The sequence below is a fragment of the Hippocampus bargibanti genome, linkage group LG03 (genome assembly GCF_051943395.1).
Source record: "Hippocampus bargibanti isolate YZ-2025 linkage group LG03, ASM5194339v1, whole genome shotgun sequence".
NCBI lineage: Eukaryota > Metazoa > Chordata > Actinopteri > Syngnathiformes > Syngnathidae > Hippocampus > Hippocampus bargibanti.
Genome location: NC_142736.1, coordinates 15,469,528 through 15,484,481, shown reverse-complemented (window position 1 = coordinate 15,484,481; position 14,954 = coordinate 15,469,528). Strand labels below are relative to the sequence as shown.

The following is a 14,954-nucleotide window of genomic DNA, read 5'->3' as shown; positions in this document are numbered from 1 at the left end:
TACACCCAACTGATGATTTGGGATCTATGACAAAGCTTCTATTGATAATAGTTTAGATTTCCAAAAGTATAGTTTTTGCCGTTTTCTCAAATGCACGACAAGGTGTATTTTGCACATATTTGTTCTGTGGAATTCTTCAGACACATTTTTTGATGCTAGACATTCAGAATGCTCTACGAATATTTCTCATCCAACCATCTCAGTGTTATATTGTACTGGATTTCACGACGAATTGTGACAATTAGGCTTGATCGAACGAAAAATATTCAACGTTGGAGATGCGATGGCGGAAATCCAATGTTTATTAAGACAGCCGCAAATGCTAAATTATCTTCTGGCTGCCTTTTGCGTACGGTGATGACATTTGTCAGTTCAAAAGTTACAGCTAAAAAGGCAGGGTCACCTGTTGAGATTCATTTGATTACGAATTATTATTATTATTAATTGAATGCAGTGCACATTAAAGTAATTGACTGCAGTGCACATTAGAGGAATTTGTCGCCGTTCAGGTTAGTAAGTGTAAAATTGGCAGATAAATTGAGTGTGTTGAAGAGACTTAATGATGTTGCTGCTGAGCAAGAAGTTGATGGAAGATTGATAGCCACTCAGGATCGAGCGAGGATATTCTTACTAAGTGTTTAATTGTAGGAATCCTTGAAAGAATTTCACTTTACGGGTGTCCAGTGTTTGTTGTTTTTATGTACAGTAATTTCATTTCACACTATTACCGCGATTACCTTGGGGGAGGGAAGTGCACTGACGCTGTAGTAAAGGAAGTAAAACACCTCCATCTTGTGGAACAACTTTGCAACCGCAGTTCTATTTTCAAAAGAAGAAAAAGGGCAACGCCAACTTGTGCATTGCAATTCACCCTGAAATACAATTTTTGCCCAATCGTTATCATTTCTATACAAGTTGTTTGTAAAATACTTCCACTGTACAGTTACACGAGAGACTCTTCTGACTCTGAGTGATATGATTTGATTTTTTTTTATTTGATTTGATTTTTTTGGTGGTTACATGAAGTTTTATATATATATATATATATATATATATATATATATATATATATATATATATATATATATATATATATAAAATATATATAAAATATAAAATATATAAAACTTCATGTAACCACCAAAAAAAATAAAATCATATCACTCAGAGTATATATATATATATATATATATATATATATATATATATATATATATATATGATACAAATATATATAAAAATATATATATATATTGTACTTGATTTCAGTAAGTATTTGATTTTGTCATTGCTGTGGTGTGATTGTTGACAAGATCAGTGGCGCTGGGCGATGACGTCAGCAGGAGGCGCCAAGGACCAGCTGGGGAGTGACTGGGAAGAAAGATGGCATTGGAGGCTAAATAAAGAGTTACCCACGTTAACGCACAGCTGGACTCACGTGTGCCTTATTTGACAACACGACATGGTGTCAGAAGTCCTGTAGTTGACGTGGTGTGCGCGAAGAGGCTATTTTGGAAACGCGGCGGAGAGAAAAAGGCAACATGAGCGACGTAGAGGATGGAACATCAGCACGGGCTAATGGAGCCATGGCGCGAGGTGCACAGCAGGCTGCGGGACCAGTCGTCGCCGCGTGGCCGCGCGCCACGTTCAACATCCAGCCGCCAGAACCCTTTGACTTCTCAAAACCGCAGGAGTGGGGAAAAATGGATCAGGAGATTTCGAAAGATTTCGCCTGCAAGTAACCTTAAAGCGAGTTCTGAAGAAAATCAAGTAAACACACTTATTTACTGCATGGGTGACGAGGCTGATGATATTTTACGCGGGTTGAATCTGACGGAGGTTCAACGGTGCACGTATCAAGAAGTGCGGAGGGGACTCCAAGACTTCTTCGTTGTGAAGAAAAATGTCATCTTTGAGCGTGCAATATTCAACATGCGCTATCAAAAGGAAGGGGAGAGTGTGGATTCGTTGGTCACTGCACTGTATGCCCTGGCAGAGCATTGTAGCTATGGGACGCTACGCAATGAACTGATCAGAGACAGAATTGTAGTCGGACTACGGGACAAGGGATTGTCCGAACGATTGCAGTTGGATGCGGATCTGACCCTTGAAAAAGCCATAAGAATAGCACAGCAAAGTGAGGAGGTGAAGAGGCAACAGCCTTATCTGCGGGGGGACACCAACTCAGAGGCAAGTGGCGCCGAATCTGTTGACAGAGTGTTCAAAAGCAAATTAAAGACGGCTAAAAACTCACCCAACTATGCCAATAGCCAGGCAAACAAGCCCCACAGTACTCACTTTAGAAAGGGAAGGGGGGCACAGTCAGTGTGCCAGAAATGCGGCAGCTCTCCTTCTCATCCAAAATTTGATTGTCCGGCCCATGAGGTGAAATGTCATGCTTGCGGGCGGAAGGGACATTTTCAGCGCGTATGTAAATTCAAATCGACGCATGAAATTACAGGAGATGAGGAAGACGAGGGGGAGGAAGCAGTTCTCCTTGGCAGTGTTGTGACAGACCGTGATCCGTGGATGGTCAAGATCGACATAAATCAGCGCAGTGTGATGTTTAAAATCGATAGTGGCGCCGACGTCACTGTTCTGCCATACAAAGCATTCAAGGTCACGTATCAAAACAATCTCCCTAAACTCAAAAAGGCAACAAAACGACTCCTGGGACCAGGGAGCAGCCCTCTTGAGGTTGTGGGCGTCGCCAAGCTGCCGCTGAGAAAAGGTGAGAAGGAGGTGATGGAGGATGTTTACATCAGTCGTCATGTGCATACTGCCTTGCTGGGGAGATCTGTGAGCTGCAGGCTGGGGCTCGTCGCACGCCTAGGCAGCGTCACTATGCAGTCATTAAAAGACAACTACCCAAAAATATGCACTGGACTCGGAAAGATGCGGCAGCCGTACAACATCAAACTGAAACCAGGGTCTGAACCTTTCTCTTTAAAAACACCAAGGAGGATTCCATTGCCATTAATGGACAAAGTCAAGAAAGAGCTATCCCGCATGGAACGACTCGGAGTAATAAAAAGAATCGAGCAGCCAACACACTGGTGCGCTGGCATCGTGGTAGTGCCCAAGAAATCAGGTGCTGTACAAATCTGTGTCGACCTCACCAAACTCAACGAGTCAGTCTGCAGAGAAAAGTATATCCTGCCATCAGTGGAGGAAACACTCGGCATGCTGGCTGGAGCCAGGGTTTTTAGTAAGCTGGATGCAAAAATGGGGTTCTGGCAAATACCCCTAACACCTAATTCCGCAAAGCTTACAACATTCATCACGCCATTTGGACGCTATTATTTCAAGAGGCTACCTTTTGGGATAGCCTCCGCCCCTGAACACTTTCAAAACAGAATGGTAACAGAGGTTACAGAAGGGCTGGACGGTGTTGTTTGCCTCATGGATGATGTGCTCATATGGGGCCGAACGCAGGAGGAGCACGATGCCCGCCTGCATGCTACCTTGGAGAAAATTCAGGAGGCAGGCATCACTCTCAATGTGGAAAAATGTGAACTGTCAAAGTCAGAGGTGACATTTCTAGGCCATGTGATCTCAGACAGCGGCATCAGGCCAGACCCAGCTAAAACTGAGGCAGTAAGGATGATGCTGGAACCAACAAATCTAACAGAGTTGAGAAGTTTTCTCGGAATGATGAACCAACTGGGGAGGTTTGTGCCGAGGTTGGCAGATCGAGAGAAGCCTCTCCGAGACCTCCTGTCCAAACGGAACTGCTGGGTGTGGGGCGTCGACCAGGCACGAGCCTTTCAAGATTTAAAAGACGCGCTGACGTCCACACCGGTGCTGGCCATGTTTGATCCCAACAGAGAGAGTAAAGTCTCTGCAGATGCGTCGTCGTACGGGTTGGGCGGAGTTCTTCTCCAAAAGCGGGAGGAAGAATGGAGACCAATAGCTTACGTGTCACGCTCGCTCACATCTACGGAGCAGAGATATGCTCAAGTGGAGAAGGAGGCTCTGGGGCTGACCTGGGCCTGCGAGAGGTTTCGTAACTTTCTCATCGGGAAGCATTTCTTGATGGAGACGGACCACAAACCTCTCCTGAGTCTCCTGGGGTCCCAAGCCCTGGATACATTACCTCCACGGATACAACGCTTCAGAATGCGACTCATGCGCTACTCTTACTCCATCTCTCACGTCCCAGGAAAAAGCCTGTTGACAGCTGACACACTGTCTCGAGCTCCAGTGGAGAAGGGGGCGACACCAGATGACAAAGAATTGCTCGAAGATACGAACATCTACGTCGACATGGTGATGGAGAACCTCCCGGCAACCACCAATTACCTCGAAAGGCTGAGAGAGCAGCTGCAGAGGGACAGCGTGTGTGCACGTGTGATGCAGTTGTGCAAAGAAGGCTGGCCTGAACAAGGCCCCAATGAACCGGCACTCAGGCTGTACAGAGCAGAGCAGGCATTCCTCACAGTCCACGACGGAATCCTACTGAAGGGACAGAGAATTGTCATACCTTCAACCATGAGAAATGATGTTCTCGTTAAACTGCATGAAGGTCACCAGGGCGTGGTAAAGTGTAGAGAACGAGCGCGGCGGGCGGTGTGGTGGCCTGGGCTAAGCCAACAGCTGAACGAGTTGGTTCTCAACTGCCGAACATGCTGCAAGGAGAGACTGAACCACAGAGAGCCAATGATTCCATCACCGTACACAGGAAGACCATGGGAAAAGCTAGGAGCAGATTTGTTCATGCTCGGAAACAAGACCTACTTGCTGGTTGTAGACTACATGCCAAGGTATGTGGAAATAGCTCTGTTGGCCTCCACAATATCGAACGAGGTAATCCGCCACCTCAAATCAATATATGCACGCCATGGGATCCCGGACCTTTTGGTTTCGGATGGAGGGCCTCAGTTCTCCGGAACAGTCTTCACAGAGTTTGTGGAGTCCTATGGGTTCCGCCACATTACAAGTAGCCCACGATACCCTCAAGGCAATGCCGAGGCAGAACGTGCAGTTCAGACGATTAAAAGCCTCTTGAAAAAAGCAGATGTCCCCTATCTGGCCTTGCTTGCGTACAGGGCTACCCCTCTTTAAAACGGGTACAGCCCCGCTCAGCTTCTCATGGGGAGGAGACTCCGCACGAGGGTTCCCATCCTTCCTGTCCAGCTTAACCCAGCCATCCCCGACCGAGAAGCCATCATCCAGAAGGAAGATGAGAAGAGGACAAAAGATGCACAACGCTACAACACGCGACATCGTGCACAGAACCTCGTCAGACTCAACCCGGGACAGTGTGTATGGATTAAGGACCAAGGAGCGGAAGGAGCAATCATCGAAAGACATGCTTCCCCACGATCATATCTGGTAGAGAGACCTCACGGGACCATCAGACGAAACCGGCGTCATCTCATCCCAATGAGGTCCTCGCCTGAGCAGAGTGGCTGTGATGCAGCGGAGCAGTCTTCGGGAAGCGATCCAGAAAGTCCATCAGCGGGACCACTACAGCACAATCTTCCAGAACCACCACCCACTCCTACTACCAAGACCAGGTTTGGGAGAGTCGTGGTGAAACCAACCAGGTTGGACTTGTGATTTTCTTTTTTTTTCACCCATTTTCCCCCTACTTTCAGGCTCTGCTTGCAGGGTTGTTTGTTAAAAAAAAATAAAAAAAAAAAAAACCGGGGGTGGGTGTATTCCGAATATTGAGATGTACTTGTACATGCTGTTCTGTTTGTCCATACAATGTTCAGCCCATTACAGAGCATAGAGGAGGATCAGTTAAGATGGACCATCAAGTTATTGTTCACAAATGGATTGTCTCAAATATGTTTGTTTTTCCTATGCGATCCCTTGTCACAGTCTGAGGGACGAGCAGACCTTTCAACCACGAGGCAGAATAATCCTCAAGGTCTGTTGAATCATTGGTAGTCTATCCAATGATTCTAGAAAGGGGAGATGTGGTGTGATTGTTGACAAGATCAGTGGCGCTGGGCGATGACGTCAGTGTAACCGGCCTCAGGCCTAGGGGATACCTGAGTCGGTCCAAACGCGTCACAGGCAGGTAGCACTGTGAACGACGAGGTAAGACGACACGAGACAAGCGTGTTAATCAGCTTCACACAACAGCATTTATGACCATTTACTCATCAAAACATCAATTCAGCAATTTCAATATCAGAATACATTCATGTGTAGATCTATACATTCAACATCTATACATTGTATATATCCTCCACATCGCACATGCTTATGCACGTCTGCCTGCTCGTGTGTGTTGTACTGGGAACTACAATTGACATCCAAAAATCCAAATTCATCAAAGCCACAAAATATTCATCAAAGCCACAAAACAAGGTTTCATATCTAGCATCGCCCAATAAGTCCCCAATTACTTTAATATCTTGAGAATGTCTAACACTTATTATTTTGAATACCTGTGAACGACGAGGAAAGACGACACGAGATAACCGTGTTAATCAGCTTCACACAACGGCATTTATGACAACTGCGCATGCGTGAGCTGAGCCTACATTGCCTTCCTCTGTTCCATTCACAGGCGCGTAGCGCCCTCTCCTGACTTGGTAGTCTAATCGACTAACATACAATAACAGAGGTCGTTTCTAACCCCCTACATCAGCAGGAGGCGCCAAGGACCAGGAGGGGGAGTGACTGGGAAGAAAGAAGGCATTGGAGGCTAAATAAAGAGTTACTCACGTTAACGCACAGCTGGACTCACGTGTGCCTTATTTGACAACACGACAATTGTCAGCGACGAATTGTAATTGAGGGTTCACCTCAATCACGGGCCTTATTGTTACAACAATAAGGCCCGTGAACCCTCAATCACGGGCAAAGTGGGCTCCTGCACGACGGTCGTCAACAGTCAGTCCGAGAGGTTTGGAAAGTGGAGGTCACAGCCATGCCGTTCCAAGCGTACGTATATATGCAAACGGCCACTGAACACCATTTGCCCTGACGGATGGCTGGGATTTTCCGGAAGCTGCTACTTGCTGAGAAGCAACATCGACCAGCTCGAATATTGGGGTGACGCCAGAACCAAATGCTCCTATGAGGGGGCTCACATGCTCGTCATCAACAGGTACACTCTGGGCACTTTGGGGGTAAGATGGCTTCATTCTCTTAAGCTTCCTCGCTCCAAAGTAAGGACGCTCTTTGAACGGAACAAATGTTGTTGTTCATACTCTTCTTTTGGTACGCAACAATAATACTGAGTGGGTGTCGGGTCGGGTGGAGACTTCCGGCAGTCATCTTTTAACCTCGGCAACTTTGAATGTGGACGGCTCGGTCGTCGAGTGGTTCGCCACTTCACTTTGTGAGGCCGTGAGTTAAAATCCCACTCCACCCCCACCCTCCCCGGCCCACTAGGGTTCCGTCCCACATTCTAAAAACATGCACGGCAAGAGATGCACATTTCACGGTAACATCAGAGCATTGTCATCAAATGGTGAGTATAGTTTTTGCTTTTTTGAATGTTGCTGTGCCGATGACCATTTTGTGTTTGGGAGCCTTTTACTGAGCGAGTTGCTTCTTCTGTAGCCACAAAGGGACATAAGTCTTCTTGTGCCGGTCCCAAGCCCGGATAAATACAGAGGGTTGTGTCAGGAAGGGCATCCGACGTAAAAGCTTGGCCAAAACAAGCATGCGATCAAACCTCTAAAGATGGAGGACACTGATTTGCTGTGGCGACCCCTTGAAGGGAAAAGCCCAAAGGAAAAGAAGAAGATATATATATATATAGTAATGTCATGAGAGGCTAGCTCTCAGCGGGACAGGACAAGGAGCGCAGGTTTGAATATAAACAAAGGTTTTAATAAAGGGTTTCAGGGGGGGATTCACAAGTAACAAAGGCAAGAATAGTGTCTATTTCAATATTTAAATCATAATAAAGTCTCTTCTGAGGTGAAACTGAAGACGGAGTTCTTTTCCATGAGTTTCTAGGCCTCACCCCTCTTGACGTCCTCCTCATGTATCCTAGCCACCTTTAGCAAGGTCCGGATCCAGTGTCCTGTCGTGTGGTCCCAACTGGCAATGAGTTCCACGCGGCAATCAATTTCTCCACAGAGCACAGCAACAGAGCTTGTCTCCCCTGGGCCCACACTCAGAGGCTCTCCGCCTTAAAAGCCTTGCCTGCCAATCAAGCCGTGATCAGCCGCAGGTGTGGTGTTTGAATTGCTGCCTTCCACCAGATGGGGCCAAAACTCTCTCTGGGTGAAGCCATCTTAGGGGGATGTATTTGCCCTCCAGAACTCAGCCTCTCGTGACATCACGATATATATATATATATATATATATATATATATATATATATATATATATATATATATATATATATATAAAACTTCAAGTCACGCCTTAAGTCACAGTCGATTGGCTCCCTTTGAAATGAGGTCATTCCCGCTAAGGTATAAATAACATCTGTTGGGGGATAGCCTCCCCCTTCTTCACTGGTCCCTTTGTCTCTCTCTTGCTCGGTGCTCTGGCTGAATAATAAATATTATTTTTTGTATATCACCTTACCTCCTGGTGATTGAATATTTTGACGAAACAAATGAAGAACTGAACCGGAAGGAGAACAAAATTTAATCTGAAAATTTTCATAATCTAATAGTAGAGATACGAGAGGTGCTAAACATCAGCTGCTGGTTGACAGAACAGTCGCACAAGACTGCAGGTCCCGACATACCAACCTGTGCACAGCCTGGATTGATTAAAAGAAACATATGACTCGATGCCACACACATGGATCACTGAATGCTTGACCCTGAGAGCCTTCGTTGCAAACTCGATGAGGATGTGGAAAACCACATTTGAAGCCAATGGCAAGCCACTAACGCAAGTGTCCATCAAATGTGGCATATACCAAGGTGATACACTCTCCCCACTGCTGTTCTGCATCAGACTGAACACCTTCAACCAAATAATCGCCAAGACAGGCTATGGATACCACCTCAGAAATCGAGCTACAATCAGTCACCTCCTCTACATTGATGACATAAAGCTGTATGCTAAGAGCGAAAGGGACATGGACTCCCTGATCCTCACAACCAGGATCTACAACAGTGACATAGGGATATCATTCGGGCTGGAGAAATGTAGTCGGATGATGACTAAGAGGGCCAAGGTAGTGCACACTGAAGGGGTCTCACTCTCTGAGGGAACAATAGCAGACATTGAAAACAGCTACAAGTACCTCAGTATACCACAGGCCAATGGCAACCTCGAACTAGCAATCAGAATCAGAAAACCTTTATTTGTCCCACAATGGGGAAATTTGCAACAAGGAAAGTGGCTACACCAAATACCTCCAACGGGTTAGGCAAGTCCTAAGAAGCCAGCTCAATGGCAAGAACAAGACCCGGGCAATAAACAGCTATGCCCTGCCAATGATCAGATACCCTGCAGGAATAATAAGGTGGCGAAAGGAAGAGTTTCAGACCACGGATGTTAAGACCCGAAAACTCCTCACCATGCATGGAGGGTTCCATCCCAAGTCCAGCACCCTGAGACTGTACACAAGCCGTAAGGAAGGATGAATCAGAATCAGAATCAGAATACCTTTATTCGTCCCACAATGGGGAAATTTGCAGTCCACAGCAGCAATTGAAAAGGGATGGAGTTGGGGTGGGGTGAAAGGATAGAAAACAAAATATTCTAATCATAACAAAATAAAAATGTCAACTGTATACTGTGCAAATGTAAATGTGCAAAACCGTTCCATAAGAGAAAACAAACTCTACATAGTGCACAATCAAGAAATGCATTTTGATATATTGCAACAACCCATATTTACAAGTGTCCAGTTTTTTTTTTTTTCCTTTTTCTTTTTTTCACATGTGATCATTGAGAATTGTGAAGCCTGACAGCAGTGGGCAGGAACGAGAGGCGGTACCTCTCCTTCTTGCAGCGCGGGTGTAATAATCTCTGGCTAAAGGAACTACCCAGTGCTGTCAGGGTGGGCAGGAGGGGGTGGGAGGGGCTGTCCATCATAGCTTTTAGTTTAGCTAGCGTCCGTCTGTTGCCCACCTCCTCCAGAGAGTCCAGCGAGCAGCCCACGACAGAACTGGCCCGCTTGACAAGGCGCTCCAGTCTTTTTCTGTCCCGGGTGGTGATGCTGCCTGACCAGCCATAGTGGATGGCTGATGCCACCACAGAGTCATAGAAAGTCTTTAGGAGTGACCCCTGAACTCCAAAAAAACTCAGTTTCCTGAGTAGGAAGAGGCGACTCTGTCCCTTTTTGATTAGGGCATCCGTGTTTGTTGTCCAGTCCAGTTTATTGTTGAGAGTGACACCCAGGTACTTGTAGGAGGTCACCCTCTCAATGTCCGAACCCTGGATGTTCAATGGTGCAGGTGAGGATTGTTTCCTGCAGAAGTCCACCACCAGCTCCTTGGTTTTCCCGGTGTTGATCTGGAGGTGATTCTGCTGGCACCAGCCCATAAAGTCCTTTGTCAGTCCCCTGTACTCCCTATCGTTTCCCTCTGTAATGAGGCCGACAATAGCTGAGTCGTCAGAGAACTTCTGAAGGTGGCAGGTTGGGGTGTTGTAGTTGAAGTCCGAGGTGTAGAGGGTGAAGAGGAATGGAGCCAGGACTGTTCCCTGCGGCGCTCCGGTGCTGCAGAGAAGCCTGTCCGAGTCACAGTTCTTTACCCTCACATACTGTGGCCTGTTTGTGAGGTAATCTGTAATCCAGGATGTGAGGTGATGGTCGACTCCGGCATGCCGCAGCTTGTCCCCCAGTAGATTTGGCTGGATGGTGTTGAAGGCACTGGAGAAATCGAAGAACGTGATCCTCACTGTGCTCCCAGCATTCTCCAGGTGCAGCAACGTCGTATGGAGGAGGTTGATGATGGCATCCTCCACACCGATGCTGGGCTGGTAGGCAAACTGTAGCGGGTCCAGTGATGAGCTTGCCAGCGGTCGCAGGTGGGCGAGGACGAGTCTCTCCAGCGTCTTCATCAGGTGAGACGTCAGCGCCACCGGTCTGTAGCTGTTAAACTCCTTTGGGTTGGCGATCTTGGGCACTGGGACCAGACATGACGTTTTCCACAGCTGTGGAACTCTGCCCAGCTTCAGGCTCAGGTTGAACAAGTGCTGGACAATGTCACACAGCTGGTCGAAGCAGGTCTTGAGGAGTCTGGAACTGATGTCATCCGGACCTGCTGCCTTCCTCACCTGCATCCTCCTCAGTTGGTTCCTCACCTGCGCATTTGTGACAGACAGGCAGGAACCAGGAGGCAGAGTGGCGGCTGAGGGTGTGGCAACGGTTGGGAGGGCAGTTGTTGGTTGCGGAAAGCTGGTCGTGAGAGGGGGCAGGGAGGGTAAGGCCACAGTGAGAGTTGGTGCAGGTGCAGCTACAGGTGAAGTTGACGGTGGGCCGGGGGCGGCTGGCGTCTTGTCAAACCGATTGAAAAAGCGGTTGAGTTCATCTGCCCAGTCCTTGTCTTTTTCGTTCAATGTCACTGGGCTATTGTGGCCTGAGATGTTTTTCAGGCCCTTCCAGACACCAGCGACATTGCTGGCTTGCAGCTGCTCCTCCATTTTCATCCTGTAGACCTTCTTCCCCTCTCTGATCTTCCTCCTCAGTCGGATCTGCACGGCCTTCAGTTCCTCTCTGTTGCCCGACACATAAGCCCTTTTCTTTTCCTTCAGGAGGACTTTTATGTCGGGATTAATCCATGGTTTGTTGTTGGCAAAACACTGCACAGTCCTGGTGGGTACGGTGTTTTGTTCACAAAAGTTTATGTAGTCTGTGATGGTGTTGGTGAGTGAGTCAATGTCCTTCCCATGAATCTCAGTAAAGAGCTCCCACCTGGTTGAATCAAAACAGTCCCGCAGAGCTTCTTCAGCTTCTGTGGACCATCTTTTGATCGTGCGGGTCACAGCTGGTTGCCTCTGGACAAGGGGTTTGTACACAGGCTGGAGATAAACCATATTGTGGTCTGCTCTTCCGAGAGGGGGGAGGGGGGAGGGTTTGTATGCATCCTTGGCGTTTGAATAAAATAGGTCCAATATGTTATTGTCTCTGGTGGCACAAGTTACATACTGTGTGAATGTTGGGAGGGAGAATTTCAGGGAAATGTGATTGAAGTCCCCTGAGATGATGAACAAGGCGTTGGGGGATTGGGTTTGCAGCTTGTTTACATCAGTCATGAGGGCATGGGAGGCAGCACCGCCATCGCCATTTGCCGTAGGGGGAATGTACGTCGTCACGGCTATGACGTGTGAGAATTCCCGTGGCAGGTAATGCGGCCGGAGGCTAACGGCTAGCAGCTTGATGTCGCGAGTGCAAAGTTTTTCCTTCACTGTGATGTGCCCAAGGTTGCACCATTTGTCATTCACAAATACAGCAATCCCTCCTCCTTTCTGCTTACCACTGCCTTCATTTCTGTCCGCTCGTACGAGTTGGAAGCCCTCCAACTCTATGTGGGCGTCCGGAGTGATTGCCGATAGCCATGTCTCCGTGACGAGTAGCAAGCTGGATTCCCGGTACTCCCTCTGGTCCGCGTTAGCGCCGCCAGCTCGTCCATTTTATTCGGGAGCGATCTCACATTCCCCATGATGACGGACGGGAGAACATGTCGGTATTTCCTCGTTCTTTTGCGGCGATCTAGTAGCTGGTCTCGATTGTAAACAACGGGATTCCGAGTGCTAGTGGTTTCCCCGTTAGCAGGAGCGGTGAAAAAGTAAAAAATAACGGCGATGAGCAAAAGAGAAGATGCCCATCTCCTCTCCGTAGGTTTACGGAACGAAATTAGACAAAGCAAAAACGGAAAAGTAAAAAAATGAAAAAGTAGACAAGAAAAGGAAAGAGCTGCTGTGGAGGCAGCCACACAGGGGGGCGCCATCTTGAAACGAATATGCCGGGGACTAGTGAGTGTGAGAGACACTGTCCAGGATGAAACATCCATACTCAATGAATACATCAAAGAGAAGGGTCCAACGGATGATGTATTCAGAGAATGTCTCGGACAATGGGGAACAGAGGATGAGGTGCTGGAAGAGGGACAATCATGGGAGGAAAAGCCCCTACACGGAATGTACCACCGGACCATAACTGAAGTGGCTGATCTCAAGAAGTCCTATCAGTAGCTAGAGAGGGCTGGCCTAACGGACAGCACAGAGGCACTCATCCTGACTGCTCAAGAGCAGGCCCTGAACACCAGAGCCATAGAGCCACAGATATACCACACCAGGCAAGATCCAAGGTGTAGGTTGTGCAAAGAGGCACCTGAGACGATCCAACACATAAATGTAGGGTGTAAGATGCTGGCAGGGAAAGCCTACATGGAGCGCCATAACCAGGTGGCTGGCATAGTCTACAAAAACATCTGTGCGGAGTATGGACTGGAAACCCCAAGGTCAAAATGGGAAACACCTCCCAAGGTAGTGGAGAATGACTTCCACATACAGACAGACTAGAAGGTAATGGCCAACCAACCAGATATCGTGGTCATAGATAAAGGGCAAAGGAAAGCCGTTGTCGTGGATGTAGCGGTCCCGAGTGATGGAAATATCAGAAAGAAGGAACATGAGAAAATCAAGAAATACCAAGGGCTCAGAGAGGAGCTGGAGAGAGCCTGGAAGTTAAAGCTGACAGTTGTGCCTGTGGTGGTCGGAGCACTCGGGGCAGTGACCCCCAAACTCGACGAGTGGTTGCAACAGATCCCGGGAACAACATTGGATATCTCGGTCCAGAAAAGCGCAGTGCTGGGAACAGCACGGATACTGCACAGAACCCTCAAGCTTCCTGGCCTCTGGTAGAGGACCCGAGCTGAAATGGGGACAGACACCACCCATGGTGGGTGAGACGAGGATTTTTTTTTTTTTTTTTTTTTATACAGTAAAGTCTCGTTATATCGATATTCAAGGGAGTCCGAAAAAATATCGATATAACCGGGACTATCGATATATCCGACCCTGTTTGCATGTAATTCTCTCCGTGCGTGCATAGAAATAGTATCGATATACCGGGACTATCGATATATCCGAGACTCTACTGTATATATACACAGTAAAGTCTCGTTATATCGATATATATATATATATATATACAGTAAGGTCTCGTTATATCGATATATATATATATATATATATATATATATATATATATAGTGAAGTCTCGTTATATCGATATCGGATATATCGATAGTCCCGGTTATATCGATACTATTTCTATGCACGCACGGAGAAAATTACATGCAAACAGGGTCGGATATATCGATAGTCCCGGTTATATCGATATTTTTTCGGACTCCCTTGAATATCGATATAACGAGACTTTAGTACATATATATATATATATATATAAAGATAAAGATAAATCATTGTCCCTGTGGGCCCTGCGATTGGCTGGCAACCAATTCAGGGTGTTCCCCGCATAGTGCCCTCAGACAGCTGGGATAGGCTCCAGCATCCCCCGTGACCCTAATGAGGATTAAGCGGCCTGGAAAATGGATGGACGGATTTATTCTATATTTGAAGATGTTTAACACACCATCCCGTTGGTGATAACGGTTAAAAATATGATGATCGTATTACATTTTAATGTGTGATCTTGTTTGACATAAATAGGTTGTTTCATCAGGTTCCAGCACCCTCTGCAACACTAGTGAAGATAAGGCGGTCAATGAATGAATGAATGAATGAATGAATGAATGAAGAGTGAGTGAGTGAGTGAGTGAGTGAGTGAGTGAGTGAGTGAGTGAGTGAGTGAGTGAGTGAGTGAGTGAGTGAGTGAGTGAGTGAGTGAGTGAGTGAGTGAGTGAGTGAGTGAGAGAATCTGAGTTGACATTGTTTTTTGTTCGCATACCTTCAGTTTCATGCATTTATTTCAAACAAGGAATACTCTAATTATATAATTAATTTTATTGGTAAAATTAAAATAAAATAAATAAAAACAGTCTCCCTGCCCTCCCTGACTGAACTGTTCTTGTTCTCAATGCTTCAGACAGTTTCACTTTTTT

The 14,954-nt window shown here is 46.9% G+C and overlaps 1 protein-coding gene across 1 annotated transcript in view; it reads right to left on the bottom strand.

Moving 5' to 3' along the window:
• lingo1b (leucine rich repeat and Ig domain containing 1b) overlaps positions 1 to 14,954 on the bottom strand; it is a 44,349-nt gene that overhangs the window by 28,904 nt on the left and 491 nt on the right. The gene's annotated exons all lie outside the window — the stretch shown is intronic.